Below are 16,898 nucleotides of genomic sequence, written 5' to 3'. Positions count from 1 at the left end.
GTAGGCCACTCCTACCATGCTTAAAACAAAACAACAACAAAAAAACCTGCCAGAAAACACACCAATCTGAGCCTGTCAGGACTAGTCTGTGCGCAGATACAGAGGAAACAATGAAAAGACATAATCTCCCAGTTTTGATGACATTAAAATGACTTTATACCTCAAAACCTCAATATGTTTTACTGCTTACACACTGTTTGAACTTAACACATATACATGAGATACCACACCATAACTCACACTTAGTATGAGTAAAAAAAATTTAAACAAAAAGGAAACATGACATACCACACCACAACTCACACTCAGTATGAGTAAAATAAATAAATAAAAGGAAATAAAGAAAGAGAGTGGGCTGTTGACCAAAAATCATTGAAAGCATTCAGATTGAGTGGCATGCTTGATCGACTGAAAGATTTTTTTTAGGTGGAAAACACTGCATAAAAGACTTTCTGTTTATAAGACATAGGGAAAAACCCTCTGTCTGCATAGCAGCGCATCTTATGTGGGGGCTTATTGCATTTTGGAGGACTTTCCATATTAGTTTCTATTGTCCTGTGAGTCAGTCTGTTGCGAAATGGGCCATTCAAATAAAAAGCAGAGCAAAAACTGGCTGAACATTCTGAGATAACCCATAAAGTCCACAATGAGATCATTCAGCTCGTATCATCCAACAGTGAACAATCTAGAATCACGATGGACTGTGCTGTCTTGTGCCGTGGGCGTCTGGAGCAGGAAATTAGTGAATTGTATTACACATTAGATTGCTGCTCAACTCATTACTCTGCAGCTGCTAAAGAAAGTCACTATCACAAGGCCTCCTCCACAAACCCATGATCTTACTAGGAAAGTAACAGCAGCACTAGGCCAAGGACAAACACAATAGTGCACATTATGGAAGAGTGATAAAAACTGATTTTTTGTAACATGGGGGCGGGGAATGGAAAAAAAGGGGAGAGGGAGATGAAGGAGACGAGAAAGATGTGGGGGGTGGAAAAGAAAGAAAGTGAAATGGAAAAAGAGACGGCTGAATAAGAAGGAGAAAGTAAGAAAACAGGAACTGGAGAGATGAATCATTAGAGAAGAAAGGAGAAATTGAGGAAAGAACATTGTGCTTATTGTCTGATAAGTTTAGGACGACTGACTGACTAAAAGAGATTGCCGGCTCTGTGCAGGGACATCATACACCATCAGGTGGCTTGAATCGTGTTGCCATATGTTAGACAAGATATGACCAAAGAAAAAACATGCAATTGCTTATGCTAAAACATTTGTAGTACTATATGTAGGTAATACAATTGAACAAACATGCTCAATTGAATTTAAAATATTTGTAAAATAATATAAATTATAATTTTATAGACAGAAAGATAGATAGATAGATAATTGTATTTATAAAATATAGACAGACAGACAGACAGACAGACAGATAGATAGATAGATAGATAGATAGATAGATAGATAGATAGATAGATAGATAGATAGATAGATAGACAGATAGATAGATAGATAGATAGATAGATAGATAGATAGATAGATGGATAGATAGATAGATAGATAGATAGATAGATAGATAGATAGATAGATAGATAGATAGATAGATAGATATTTGGATTGATAAAATATAGACAGACAGACAGACAGACAGACAGACAGACAGATAGATAGATAGACAGACAGACAGATAGATAGATATTTGTATTGATAAAATATAGATAGATAGATAGATAGATAGATAGATAGATAGATAGATAGATATTTGGATTGATAAAATATAAACAGATAGACAGACAGATAGATAGACAGACAGACAGACAGACAGACAGACAGACAGACAGACAGACAGATAGATAGATAGATAGATAGATAGATAGATAGATAGATAGATAGATAGATAGATAGATAGATAGATATTTGGATTGATAAAATATAGACAGACAGACAGACAGATAGATAGATAGATAGATAGATAGATAGATAGATAGATAGATAGATAGATAGATAGATAGATAGATAGATATTTGTGTTGATAAAATATAGACAGACAGACAGACAGATAGATAGATAGATAGATAGATAGATAGATAGATAGATAGATAGATATTTGGATTGATAAAATATAAACAGATAGACAGACAGATAGATAGACAGACAGACAGACAGACAGACAGACAGACAGACAGACAGACAGACAGACAGACAGATAGATAGATAGATAGATAGATAGATAGATAGATAGATAGATAGATAGATAGATAGATAGATAGATAGATATTTGGATTGATAAAATATAGACAGACAGATAGATAGATAGATAGATAGATAGATAGATAGATAGATAGATAGATAGATAGATATTTGGATTGATAAAATATAGATAGATAGATAGATAGATAGATAGATAGATAGATAGATAGATAGATAGATAGATAGATAGATAGATAGATAGATATTTGGATAGATAGATAGATAGATAGACAGACAGACAGACAGACAGATAGATAGATAGATAGATAGATAGATAGATAGATAGATAGATAGATAGATAGATAGATAGATAGATAGATAGATAGATAGATAGAGAGATCGATATTTGTATTTATAAACAACACTAAATGTATAAGTTTGTGAGCCAGCACCCTGCGCTTTCTTTGTCTGGTGAACCATTGAGGTTTAAAGCAACAAGAGAGTAAGTAATGATGACAGATTTTTTTTTTTTTTTTTTTTTTTTCTATTGAGTAAACTAACCCTTTAAAGAAAATGGAATGTCTGGAAGCTACAACTTGACTGGACTAATCAAATGTAGACTAAAAATCTTTATGCAATACTTGCACAACTTACAGCAATTATCAATGTCCCAAGTTGTGCAAACAGACTTGACTCAGATCTGAGGGTACATATGCCCCCTGAATGGCCATGATGCCTTTGTACATACTGTACATGCATTTTGTTTTTGAGGGGTCACAAGGTTGAGTGGCTTTAAAAGTTGGAACATCATGGTGCTCTGCTATGTGGGAAACGAGAGAGGGAATAGTTTCAGGTCTGTTAGGGATAATTGGACTGCATCCCTCAGCTGGAACCCGTGATGACTGTGTGTGCAAAAAGAGGGAAGATTGCTGGGCCTTGGTGCTGGGGTAAGTCTGGTTCCCATTAGACCAGAGGCCCGGGGGTCGGTTTGTTTGCACAGGCAGAATGTCCCACAGGAGAGAGGGGGCAGGCCACAGCGGCTCCACAACACTGGGCTACGTAACAGAGGATATCAGCTGCAAAGTCTTTCTGTACCACAACCTATCCACCCTTTCCCCTGTCCCGGTAAGAAAAGAACTTCAAAATCCCCTCAGAACTGTTTACGGGTGTTCACTGTTTTTGGTTATTTGTGTTAAGTTCAGCCATGTGTTATTGAGTGCACGTGTTTTGACTGATGTGTCATTCACTGTTGAATCTTGCCCATTACTAATCGCCTTCTCGAAGTTTAATCTGCATGTGAGGACAAGTTATGGTTCACAAGGGCTTGGCTTCTACAATGCGTCAGTTGAAGGTTCTTCTATTATCCCTGTGGAAACACATACACCTTACGTAGGCCTAAATCTGAATCACGCAAACACCTCCCATTAAAATCAACCTCAGCCTTCCTGGACGTCCAGACACATCTAGTCATCTATCCCTCTTTCATCCTTTGTGTCTGGAGCTGCTGTCATCACCTTTTTTGTCCCATCAGTGAGGCATACCAGAGCTGGTAAAGGGGAGCAGGAGCTCTGCTGATTACAGGCAGTTAAGTGGACACGGCACCATGGCCATGGACCGACACTAATGGCTAAAAGAATATGGTCTGTTTTTGAAGGGGTTTGACATTGACACCTCTGTGGCAGTATGGCCAGGGCTATAAAAAGCTTTACAGACCGTAACACTGAAGATACTAGACACACCAGAGTTTGAAGGGGCAATTTCAGACAGGGAGCGTGTAAAGGCGTCCAGTTCCCCTCTCAGAAGAGGGGTGGAGGGCTCTCGGCCTCACCCCCAGTTCCTCTGTCACAGGGGGGAGGCTGATTTATAGAGTCGAGAGCTCCACTTAAACTTTTCCTGGAATCTGGAGTCTTTTTGGAGGCGCGTGGGGACGCTCAGAGTGTGAGCACACACTGGAGGAAGAGGGAGGCCATATTTCTTTTTGGCCGTTAAATCAATTGATTCCCAGATGTGTGAGAGTTTATTGAGGCCTACTGACTGCACAACAGCCTCCTGCCCACTGTTTTCAGTTACATACCCACTGTTTCCTGACGGATCCATTTTCCTCACCGAGTTAAGCCTAGAAGAGTCAAAGGGATTGTTATTTGAGATAGGAGATCCTAAAAAGTAAACTCTGAGATGCCTAAGGCAGTGACCCATAGTAGTGCAGAAAGCCAGAAAGGGCGAGGTAAAGGTCTTTGCGGTGAAAGGTTTGCTTGTTTAAAGAGTGACCATTATATTTGACCAGTCATTTGTTTTAAGAACATAAGGAGTCAACCACCCTTGAGACAGAAAAGCAGGATGAGTCGGATGTTTTTGAAGGACAAAGATACTTGTTTTTGGGATCACTTTGCAGTTGTGTGATAGTGCCACTACACTTACAAAATAGTACACCTGGACATTCCTATTAGTTTTTGAACATGGTATCATGGTAATACCATCAAAGAACCACCATGGTACTTTTTTGTAAGAGTAACAGTACTAACAACTGCTTTGTGTTATGCTCCATGTTTCTCAGGCAAAAGAAGAAGAAAATATTATTGTCAGCATCCACGCCAATGCATGACGCAACAAAATAACAATCCCCCATTTTTAATCACCCACAGTCAGTAATCTAAGGCGTTCCTCTGTTTCAACATGGACTCTCAGCCCATTTGCAACAATCTGCTTTCAGTTAGCACCAGCACAGACAACCCTGTCAGGATTCCTATGCGAGATGATTAACAGCAGTCTTCTGCGGGGCTATCAAGTAATGGTGTTCCTCAATTTATGAACCAGTCTTCTCAGCAGCTGCAACATGCCAAACTCAAACTTTTAGATAAACTTTGGAATTTACTCAGCATAACTCGTCAGTAGATGGTCACAAAGAAGCTTGTGTTATGACATAAACACAAGACACACGCAGACGCATAAACACAGAGATTTAGCCAACAGACAAAGAACGTCAAGGCTGAAATTCAAAAAAAGACTTGAGAAGACTGGGCTGATTTAGGTGTTACCCCTTGTTTTTCAATTCACCCTTCCTAAAAACCTGCCAGATGTGGAAACTCCCATTAGTCTACTGGGATTAGTGCTCTGCCTCTTTTCCCTGTACACTTTGAGTCATCAACAATGATCATCATTTAACCCAGTCCTGGATTTGGTGCATAAAGATTCTGTCAAGGTCATTTATTTCACTTTAGATTGTCTAGCACATCCGTGCATTTTGACTAGTAGATTAAAATCTACGAAGAAGGGTATTTTTATATTTTCTTAAGAGTGAAGAAGCTAGTGTGAGTGATAACTATATGGTTGCAACGTTGTTGCGTAAATAGTATTGCATGTCAAGTCAAGTCTTCTTTATAGCACTTTCTACGATACAAATTGTTTCGAAAGCAGCTTTACAGTGATACAATAGTGTCAGATAAACAATAGTGTCAATATTCAGCTGAAGTCAGCTCAGTGTTGATTCAGTTCAGTTCAATAACTGTGTAAAATTATTAATCGATTATGAAATACATTAAATTCAGCTATATGCAGCTGTACAGCAGATAATAGTGTCGTTATTCGCTTTGAGTCAGTTCAATAAGAGTGTAGATGTAGCAAAATTAGTCAATTATGAAACCAAGTCGAATCAGCTCTGCAGAAAAAAGTGGTGTCATCTTTCAGCTCAATTCAGTTCATATGTTTTGCTCTCATCCAATAGTGTCAGTGGAGTCAAATCAATAATATTACTGAATATTAAGTGCCCCCAACTAAGCAAACCAAAGGAGACAATGGCAAGAAACTCTAGGCCTTGCTATATGGTTGATAAAACGAACTGGGCAGTTTTAATTGTGGCTTGCTAGGATATTGAATGCATTGTGGTTGATGACATATTTGTAGGTAATTGCTACAGTGTTATTAGTGGTTACTTACTTTCCCAATTCTATGTTTTTCCCCCCAAAGCAATAGTAATCAAGATGGCCTTAGCAAGCACCACTAACTAAAGTTTGGTATGATTAGCATGCAAATCATCATGACATCTTGGTCATAGACTGTAGCAATCAGGACAGACATCTCTAGTTGACACTATGGTCCTTTCAAACATTTAACTGTACAAACAAATGGCTGCACGTTTAACTCATCTCTGTCATAATGTCCTCAAACATGAGGAATGTTGCCACAATCTGAATGTTAGTGGGGAGAAGGGCTTTGGTGAAAGCTGATGTTGTCCACTCTTCCTTAATGTTATGACAAAACAGAGCAATTGCAAGCTAGCTTTTCAGTTTTATGTGGAACCTTGCTACGAAATGTTCAGATATTAAACTTTCCCCCAAACACTGGCAATGATTTTGACATCAATAGCTGGTGTTATTGCTCTGTTGATTGAATCTGGCCAATGAGTTCTTTTAGTTTTGATTGGCTGTGGTCTGTGAAGTCATATTCTAGTTATGGTACAGCTGTAACAACATCAGCAAACTTTTCCAGAGCTGTGTCCACTCCCTGCTACACATAATTCAGCGTTCACACAAAAAGTATTTTTGAAACAAAGTGCAATCAAAGATTTTTTTTTCACAATCACCCTGACTATATTTTTAGAAACTCCAAAACCCTAAAAGAAGAAGTATGATACCACACTGACTGAATGCTGAATACTACAAAATAAAGATGCCTCGAGTTGTGAGCTTATCTGGAAGTGCATTTGCCCTTAGGAAATACTTCATGACTTATTTTTTTCCTTCACAATCACGCTTATTGTGTAAAAACAAATGCATGCTGTACACAAACCCACACTTGATTTCTTCAAGTATCTGCACTAAAACACCACTGGGAATTTAGTTGGCAGAATTAGTCACATCTCTGTCTGACTGTCTGGACCCTGGAGGTCTTCAGAGTGTAGACAGAGTTGTTGGAAGCTCTGTCAGGATAGTGTGACATTTAGAGCCCAGACATCACGTTGTCTCCTTTCGGTGCCTTTGTTATTTTATGATACTTACATTAGTCTACATTGCAAGACTCAAAGAAATGTTATTGGTATGTTAAACAGGGGGTTTACACTTGCAAAGTATTACTAAACATTTTATACACTAGCACACACACATTTTTAAAGAAAAAGTTTAAAATCACAATCATGTTATCACTCTCATGATGTCTTAAACCAGCCTGACCTTCTTTCTTCTTTGTAACACAAAAGGAGAAATTCCGAAGAATGTGCTGGTCACTCTTTCTGTAGAATTATAAGGAAGTGGGACTTAAGCTTTGAAGCTTCAAAAAGGACAAAAACAGTAACCAAAAGTAGCTTCTTTTTTTTTAGCTGGAAAGCTCCAGTTCCCATTAATTGTAGCTATAGTGTTTATAAGTTATTTGATGAGTAGCCTTGTCAATATTTATGTATTTTAATTTTTTTGCAAAGTGTGCAGGTCATCTTCACATTGATCTCTTGTTTTAATATGACTAACTTTGACATACTTTTCTAATGTCAAAACTGACCACACTTTAGATTGTGGTAGATTGTAAATTCACAGATCTGTGCTAGTTTGAGGTGAAGAAATGCTAAACAGACAGTATTGTCTTTTGTTTTGAAACCCAGGCTTGTTGAAAAGACATTTCTGTAAAATATTAGGCTACTTTGTCTCTTGGACGTGTTGGGACGCTTTCGAGTTCAGTGAGTGGCACTAAAAGCATGATTAGTTTTATTCTAAACAGATGAACGTGAATCTGGCGATTTTTTTTACATTGGTTGTGCGACGTAGCCTATTGTGTATCGCGGCAGTTCTGAATTACAATGAGTGACGATGAGTGGTGCTATGTTCAAAGCATCACATTTGAAATAACGTACCAATACACTAAACCGTAACCTGATAGTGTTAACAAAAGCAAACATGACATAAAAACGCATTTGCTGAAGCAACCATGGCATTTCAGCTTGCTTCTACAAGTCTTTGAGCTCTTTTGTCGTGTCTCGCGTTTCACAGGTCTTGTTGTAGGTGAGCTGCGTAAGAACATTTTCTATCAGAAAAGCAACACAAATATGGTTATGTACTGCAAACGTCAAAATGTAGTTTGCAAATCATGGTAAAAGTGTTTTGTGGTCATAACATAGTATTTTCATGAGCACATGAAAATAAGTCTTTATTAATCGATAATCTGCCCCTGTAATCATACATTTGTGTGAAAATTAATAAAAGTTGTTGCTGTTTTAATGCCTCCGGTGTTCATTTCAGCTGGAAACTGATGTATTTATTGGTAGATTTTTTTAGTTTTTTCAATAATTTTTTTTTTCTTTGCAAGTGGTTTTTTTGTTGTTGTTGTTGTTGTTTTTGTTTTTTTGCCTGTTCTTAGTTCATTATGACATTTTCACAATGTAGGTCCTCCAACAGAGTGCTTTAAACAATACAGATTATTTCAAAGAATCTTTACAGTGATAATGAAAATAATGCGTTTCGGCTGTTGTTCAGTTGAAGTCCGTTCAGTGTTGAAAATCTTTTTTAATACTAAATGCAATGCATAGGAGAGGCAAGTAAGAAAAGATTGACATTATTGCTCTTGAGTGAAGCAACACACCATACTCACCATAGCCACCCACAAGCATAAGCATAATCTCCTCTCATCAGCACAACGGTAACCACAAACACAACAGAGACTCTTCCAAATCTTAATGCAACTGAGCATGAAACAATAACAAGTCTTTCCCTTTACTCAAAAACTTATAAAATAACATCTAAATTCAACATTTCCCCTCCTGTTTCAATCAGGGAATTACAAATCCACTGTCCAGTTTCAGTTGATGCAACAAGATATTGTGTTTAAAAAAAGATAATTTTACAAATGCACAAATAAAATTCTGACAATGAATGAGTGTTGCTGCAGTGAATTTTTATTAAGTATTAAGCATATATCATGTTTTGAGTGCATATTCCACAAGATTCCAAAACTATATACTTAATTCAGGAACTGAACAATTTGCACAGTATGTCAAGTGTATATTTTCTGTACTGATTTGCCAATTGGGCTATAATTTCTTAACTACAGCCTTCGGTCATAATGGTGCCATTTAACATCAAGCTTGTTTGACGTAATTGCAGGTGTGTGTGTGTAGACGTTGGGGGCCACAGAGTGAAGATGGCTAACATCAACAGACACAGAGTAAAGCCTCTGTACTGGGCTGAGTCATATCCCCCGCTATCAGATGACCCCTGACATTGACCTCTGACTTTGAGCTCTGCCCTCAGGGCAGCTTGAGTGAAGGCCAGTGCAATTCAGCAAAAGGTACAATGTGAACTTCTGCGTTTGTACACAGAATGTTTTATATTTCAAGAGTTGAATTATTATAAAACGCATCTCTGTGATCTTCGTGTCTGGCAGTTCTGGATTCCGCTGTTATATGCATGACCTGCTCTATGAAAGCCTGTTTCACCCTCTACTGGTCCACCTCACTGCGTTTCCTCCTCTCTCGTCTCCTCCTGCACGCGCACAACTTTGTGTCCAGCTGTTCCCTCATTTCCTTTCCCAACCTTCTTTGATTCTCTCCTCCATCACTTCTTTTTCTTTCTCTGACCTTTCTGGAGTTCTGGGTCAAATTGCACGACTGCTTTACAGTTATGCCTCAGTCTGCATGCTGCCATGCTTCATTAAAACAGCTAAACATTGGATGCGTGCGTGGTGCATCTGGGTTCGGTTTGACCAAATTCGCCACTCAAAGAACCTTTAGATTCTCAGAATCGTCATTTTACCTTCTGAGAAAAACGTGTCCCACTGGGAGCATGTTGGATTACCTCTGTTGAGGCTGAAGTGATTCCTACTGGTAATCCATGTAGAGAGGCCACATGAGGATCTCCATTATAGATCATTTGTTTGCCAGATCAAAGGGGTCAAGAGTGCTCCATATGTTAGGTACATGCTGTGAACATGATCTTGCTTGGAGTGCAATCGCCCTTGGGCACCTTTGCTTATGGATAGCGAGTGTAGTGCAAATCCATATGGACAGACTGGAAACTTGCATGAGATATTTTGATTTCTCTATGTGTTGTTTCTGGTCCCAGCTGGTTTCTGCTTTTTTTGTTATGGTTGGTTGGTGACTATAATTTAACAATATCTTGTGTTGAAACATCGTCCCAACTTTAACATCTTAAGGTTGTGTAAACATGAAGCATGTGAGAATGTTGACTAACCACAGACCAACGTTATGTTCCACTCAGAATGGAATTGAGAATGGTTTTTGGAATTGAATTGAGATTGAGGAATTGAACTGAGGAAGTAATATGAACTGCAGTTAAAAGACATGCGTATAACTGGAATAACTAGAATAGAAAGGTTGCCTAGACAAACTTTGATGGCTTGATGTTCAATTGAACTCAAATTTCAACTCTTGAATTAAAACGAGACACGTCTTAAATACTACAGCAACAGAAAAATTGATTAAAAAAAAGACTTACAATTTTACAAAAATGAAATGCTGTTCTTTGGAACTTTCAATTTAAAAAAAAAAATCCTGTTACTGTTTCCACAAAGTTAGGATGCAGCATAACTGTTTCAACATTGCTAATAATCAGAAATGTTTCTTGAGCATCCAATCATCACATTGAAATGATTTAAGAATCATGTGGCACTGAAAACTGGAGTAATGTTTACTATTAACCACATAGTAACCACATAAACAACGTGGTTTAGCGGTAACCGCATTGTTACCGCTCGTACTTTTGCTGCTTTCCCAAATATTTTAGCATTTTCTGGTATCTCTCTCTCTAACTTTGCAATTCATGACTCCCAGTCTCTATGTAATATGGTTTCAAAACTGAAAGCCTCAACTTCAAGAGTTGATCCGATACCATCTTGCCTTTTTAAATCATGTTTGGATTCCCTCTCTCCTGTAATTTTGAGAATTATCAATAACTCTCTGTGCACTGGTGTTGTGCCAGCAGGACTTAAAATTGCTGCTGTCACCCCCGTAACAAAAACTAACAACATGGACTTTGATAATCTGAATAATTTTCGTCCCATCTCTAATCTTCCATTCCTCGCCAAAATTTTACAACAAACCGTGGCTTCTCAACTACTTTCCCATCTTTCCTCTAATGATCTTTTTGAGCCATTTCTGTCTGGATTTCGTAAACTCCACAGCACTGAAACAGCGCTAGTCAAAGTTACTAATGATTTGCTAATGGCTTCTGATTCTGGCCGTTTATCTATACTGATTCTTCTTGATCTTAGTGCCGCCTTTGACACTATAGATCACTCTATTTTAATCACCCGCTTAGAGACGGTCTTTGAAATTTCTGATTCTGCATTAAAGTGGTTTAAGTCCTAGCTCTCTGGTCGCAAGCAGTTTGTTGTGATGGGTGATTGCAAGTCTGAGGTTGGTGGGGTACAATCTGGTGTTCCCCAGGGATCTGTTTTGGGCCCTTTACTTTTTAGTATTTACATTTGTCCATTTGGCCAACTTTTAAGAACACTTGGTCAAGTGTTCACTTTTATGCAGATGACACTCAGATCTATATACATTCAAAACCTGATGTCAATATTCCTGTGTCTTTTCTTTCTCAATGTTTTACTGAGATTAAGGAATGGTTGTCTGAAAAATGTCTCTGTCTAAACAGTGACAAGACTGAAATGATGCTTATTGGTTCACCTCATCAGTTGCGTAAGTCCATAACCTTAAAGGGATACTCCACTTTTTTTGGAAATAGGCTTATTTTACAACTCCCCCAGAGTTAAACTGTTGAGTTTTACCGTTTTTGAATCCATTCAGCCGATCTCCGGTTCTGGTGGTACCACTTTTAGCATAGCTTAGCATACATCATTGAAGTGGACAAGACCATTAGCATTTCTCAAAAAAAAAAGACACGTAATGATATGACGCAGCACCTGAAAATAGGCTACCTTCCGTCATCACAACGGAACTATTTTCAGGCGCTGTGTCATATCATTACTCCTGCTGCACTCATGGTACGGCAGTAAAGTTTCTTGATTATTACACAGGAATGAGAGTATAGTTCCTAGCCATATCAGCCTAGAAAATCGCAACTTTACATTTTCCGTCGGTCTTAGTGCACGACGTAACTACAGAAGAGTGAAGTTTTAAATTAGGAAAAATATCGAAACACTGGTCTTTTTTTTTGTTGAGAAATGCTAATGGTCTTGTCCACTTCAATGATGTATGCTAAGCTATGCTAAAAGTGGTACCGCCAGAACCGGAGATCGGCTGAATGGATTAAAAAAACGGTAACACTAGTTTAACTCTGGTGGAGTTGTAAAATGAGCCTATTTCCAAAAAAAGTGGAGTATCCCTTTAAGTGTGGATGGCTCTGCTTTGCAATTCCAAACTAAACTAAAAAATCTGGGGGATGATATTTGACTCCAATTTAACCTTTGACCATCCTGTTCGTTACACAGTCAAAGCATCATTTTTTCACCTCAGAAACATTGCCAAATTGCATTCTATGTTGACTTTCTCTGTGGCTGAAAAGTTAATCAATACTTTTGTTTTTTCACGTATTGATTATTGTAATGCGGCTGGAGTTTCTAAAGCTTCCCTACGTAAATTACAGTTGGTACAAAATTCAGCTGCTAGAGTTCTGACTAGGACCAGTGCAAGGGAGCACATCACTCCTACCCTGGAAAAATTGCACTGGCTTCCTGTTAGTTTCCATTTTGATTTTAAAATTATCATGCTCACTTATAAGGCCCTGCATAATTTGGCCCCTCAATATTTGTGTGAACTTTTAATCCCATACACCCCTACACGTGCTCTACGCTCTTCTGAAGCTGGTCTTTTAACTGTCCAAACAACACGCCTAAAAACTATGGGTGATCGGGCTTTTTCTTCTTTGGCTCCTAAATTTCGGATTTCCCTGCCCTCTGAGATTAGGAATGCAGAATCCCTTGGTGCTTTTAAATCGTCCCTTAAAACTTACTTTCTTTAGGGTAGCTTTTATGTGATCCATGTGATTATTTTGTTTGTTATATTGGCTTTTTATTTTTTATTGCTTGTTTAGTGTTTACTGCCTGGACTGTTATGTGTGTCTTTTAACCTTATTATTTTTATGTAAAGTGCTTTGAGATGCTACTTTTAAAGGCACTATATAAAATAATAATAATAATTATTATTATTATTAATAATGATGCTGAAAATTCAGCTTTACCATGACAGGAATAAATTCCATTAAAAAAAATAATATATATATATATATATATATATATATATATATATATATATATTTATTAGAAAACCTGTTATTTAAATTGCCATAATATATCACAATATTACTGTATTTAAAAAAAAAACTTTTTTGATCAAATAAATGCTGCCTTGATGAGCAAGAGACTTCTTTCAAAAACTTTTAAACGGTTGCATATATATATTTTGATCAAAAGATGATTGAAATGAGACATGGCTATATGATTTTACAATATAATGAATAAAAGGTAAAAAAAAATCATTTAACTTAATTAACTAATACAGGTGGCTAAAGTAGCTTTATAACACATTTAAAATAAAAAGGTTTTCAACTGCTAATTGTAATGTGAGGTGCTTCATCGGGTGCTTGCAGTGCATTATATTGATTATAATGGGAGCGATTAAGTACAGTAACCCTAACCATTAACTATCCCCAAAATAGGAATGTTGTTCCAGGACCATCAAAGATGATGTCCTACTTTTTAAAAATTACAGTCACTGAAAACTTGGCAGCATGGTGAAGTGTGAGTTGTCAAAGGAAGTCTTGCTAGATATGTTAGTTAAGAAGCCTGGTGGGAAAACCAGCACCCATGCTGGGGACCAGCATCCAAAACACAACAGCTATGCAGGACTTTTCACAGGAACTAGACTCAAGTACCTTCTTCTGATCCAGCACAAGTCAGATAACCAATGTGATAGTGAATGTCTGTCAGTGTTAGGTTTCCAAGCCAAGGGGCCACAGTACTGATGGCTGCCATATGGTTACAGGTCAAAACAACAGATTTTGCCCCCAGAGTTTGTAAAGATAAAGTATCAGCGAAAAAAGATGGTGTCCCTTTTCCCATCCCATATGTCTTTTGTTGCATTACTTATTCCTCAAACTGGAACAAACCGGCCTTGTTGTACTTTTCACACGTTTTAAATCCCAGATACGATCAACAGCAAGTCCTGACTGGCTGGGACTTCAAAATCCTTGCTAAATCACATTATAGGACTCGTATTACCATACAAATGACCGGCCCTCTTAGTGAAAACATGGTCTTCTCAGCAATGTAGTTAATAAAGAAAAGCGTAAAAATGGACTTGTGGATTAGTATTGTGTTGTGTTAAGGACACTTGAGCACCCCTCTGTAAATAAAGGCCTAATCTTCAGGAAGCCAGAAAACCCACCCCTATTTCTCTAGACGCCCCCCCCCCCCTGGTGGAGCACTTTTTGGGCCTTACAAGCCCTTATGGTTGTCTATATTACAAACAAGTATGATCACATAATTAAACCCAATGTAAACATAATACAGGCGCACACATACTCAAACAGCACGCAGTTTGAAGCATGGGAACCGACTTCTGTGCTCCGCTATAATAATAAAGTAAAGTCAACTACATCCCTGTGAGGAAAGATTGAAGTAATGATTGTCTTATACAATGGTTTAGATGCAGTCGCTGAAATAGGAATGAAAACAGCATGGTGAGCTGTTGACAAAGAAGAGGCATCACCTGCTAGATGAGTTTGTTCATTCTCCCATGGACAAACACTCTGGAAAACGTCATGAATGCAGCTGTGCAAAACCATTAAATGGTGTAAGCACCGTTCCACAAAAAACAAAGCTGGTCTTATAAAAAGGAAAATGAGCAGGTGATAAAAGGTATGAGCGAAGGGGGGCATGAGGGATTTCAACCTGTGAGCTCTGACATGTGGCGCGACTGACACTTAAGCCACTAATGGATGATTAGGAGGAAGAAGAGATCAGCCATCTTGACTCCAGGAGGTGCCATTATTTACTTTTTCAGTAATGGCTGAGGCTGAAGGGGAAGAAGTGGAAGAACAGACACCTCACCATAGTGAGTGTTTCTGTGTAAAAAAAACAACAACTTACAATTCAAAATGGTGTCTAACTGTCCACAAAGTCTGTTGGTAAGATAAAGCCATGATAGATTTGGTGGCCTTGCAAGGCAAGTGCTAGCTTAAGCATTTCCTTACTAGGATTCACTCCATTTTAGATAAACAATGTATAGGATATAGTTTATTAGCCTTTTATGATTTTTTTATTTTTTAAGTTATTAAAGACATCGTTAAAATAGTCCGAGTGACTACAGTGGCTCAATCTTAAGTTTATCAAGCGACGAGAATACTTTTTGTGCGCAAAAACAAACAAAAGTAACGACTTTATTTCAACTATTCATGTCCTTCTCTTTGGGCCTCTAGTCAGTTAACGTAGTGTGATTCCGTAGAGCTACGTCACACGTAGGCTCACTATTGGCCGACGCTGGTCATGTGCGTGATGCGTGTGACGTACAACAACAGAAGCTTACGCTATTACACTAGTGAACTGACTCCAGGCCCACAGAGAAGGAAATGAATAGTTGAAATAAAGTCGTTATTTTTGTTTGTTTTTGCGCACAAAAAGTATTCTCGTCGCTTGATAAACTTAAGATTGAGCCACTGTAGTCACTCGGACTATTTTAACAATGTCTTTAATAACTTTTCGAGGCCGGCAAGTTCAATCCCTGAAGAAGCCTATGGACTAGTATGGAGGAGTGATCCAGCTCTCAGATTTCATCAAAAATATCTTAATTCGTGTTCCGAAGATGAACGAAGGTCTTACGGGGTTGGAACAACATGAGGGTGAGTAATTACTGACAGAATTTTCATTTTTGGGTGAACTATCCCTTTAACAAGAGAGCGAGAGATTAATATTTTGGAACGAGGGTTTTTGAGGGTAATTAATGACAGAATTTGAGTTTTTGGGTAAACTATCTCTTTAAGGATGCTATTTATACTTATTTCATTTAAATACTTTTTAAATTGAATTATGCCAGTTTAATGTAAAGAGACAACTATAAGGTCAATGCTATGATAAGACTACATTGCAAATTCTTTTTAGAGTTTTGCACGCTAAATAGACTTACCAAAGCGCTTTGGGTGTACAGTAGTACATATGAAAGCGCTATATAAATGCCTCATTTATTCATTCATTCATTCATTCATTCATTCATTCAAATGTCACTTCTGATACACTCTTACACACTGTGAATACTCAAATGTGTAAATCTTTTTTTTTTAAACATTGTGGCTTTTTCTGCACTTTTGACATTGCCACCGCAATGTTGACAGCAATATTCTCTCGAACAAACAAGGCAATGCCGTGCTGCAAATTGGACAAATCAATGAGCGTGACTGTATAGAATCATCATAAGACATCAGACTCACTGGATCACACGACTGCAGACCACATGACAGAGAGGGAATCTACTGACATTCTAAAAATATAAATGGTCTGTGATGATGACGGAAAAAGAGGAAGGGTATAGTATGCCAATGCGCAAATGCTGGAGGTGTTCCCGCTCTAATAAGGAGAGGAAATGAAATATGAGCACAGTTCTGTATTTCACTCCTACATTATTTTTCTTTTAAAAGTCTCTGACTAGTATACATACATATATATATATATATATATGTACATACACACAGTATACCAGTGTATATATACTGGTCAGAGACCTTCAAAAGAAAAATAAGGTGTGAAATACAGAACTGTTT

At 37.8% G+C, this 16,898-nt stretch overlaps 1 protein-coding gene across 1 annotated transcript in view; it reads left to right on the top strand.

The window, feature by feature from the left end:
• The first annotated feature begins 9,285 nt into the window (after positions 1-9,285).
• The window catches only part of s1pr2 (sphingosine-1-phosphate receptor 2), a 33,589-nt gene continuing 25,976 nt past the window's right edge, over positions 9,286-16,898 (top strand). Inside the window, exon 1 of the mRNA XM_056252961.1 lies at positions 9,286-9,453. The gene's annotated coding sequence lies outside the window, so the exon portion shown is untranslated. The remainder of the gene's footprint in view (positions 9,454-16,898) is intronic.

Source organism: Rhinichthys klamathensis, unplaced genomic scaffold (assembly GCF_029890125.1).
Source record: "Rhinichthys klamathensis goyatoka isolate OS25496 unplaced genomic scaffold, OSU_Roscu_1.1 h1tg000004l_1, whole genome shotgun sequence".
Classification (NCBI taxonomy): Eukaryota; Metazoa; Chordata; class Actinopteri; order Cypriniformes; family Leuciscidae; genus Rhinichthys; species Rhinichthys klamathensis.
This window is presented reverse-complemented; position numbering and strand designations above follow the sequence as displayed.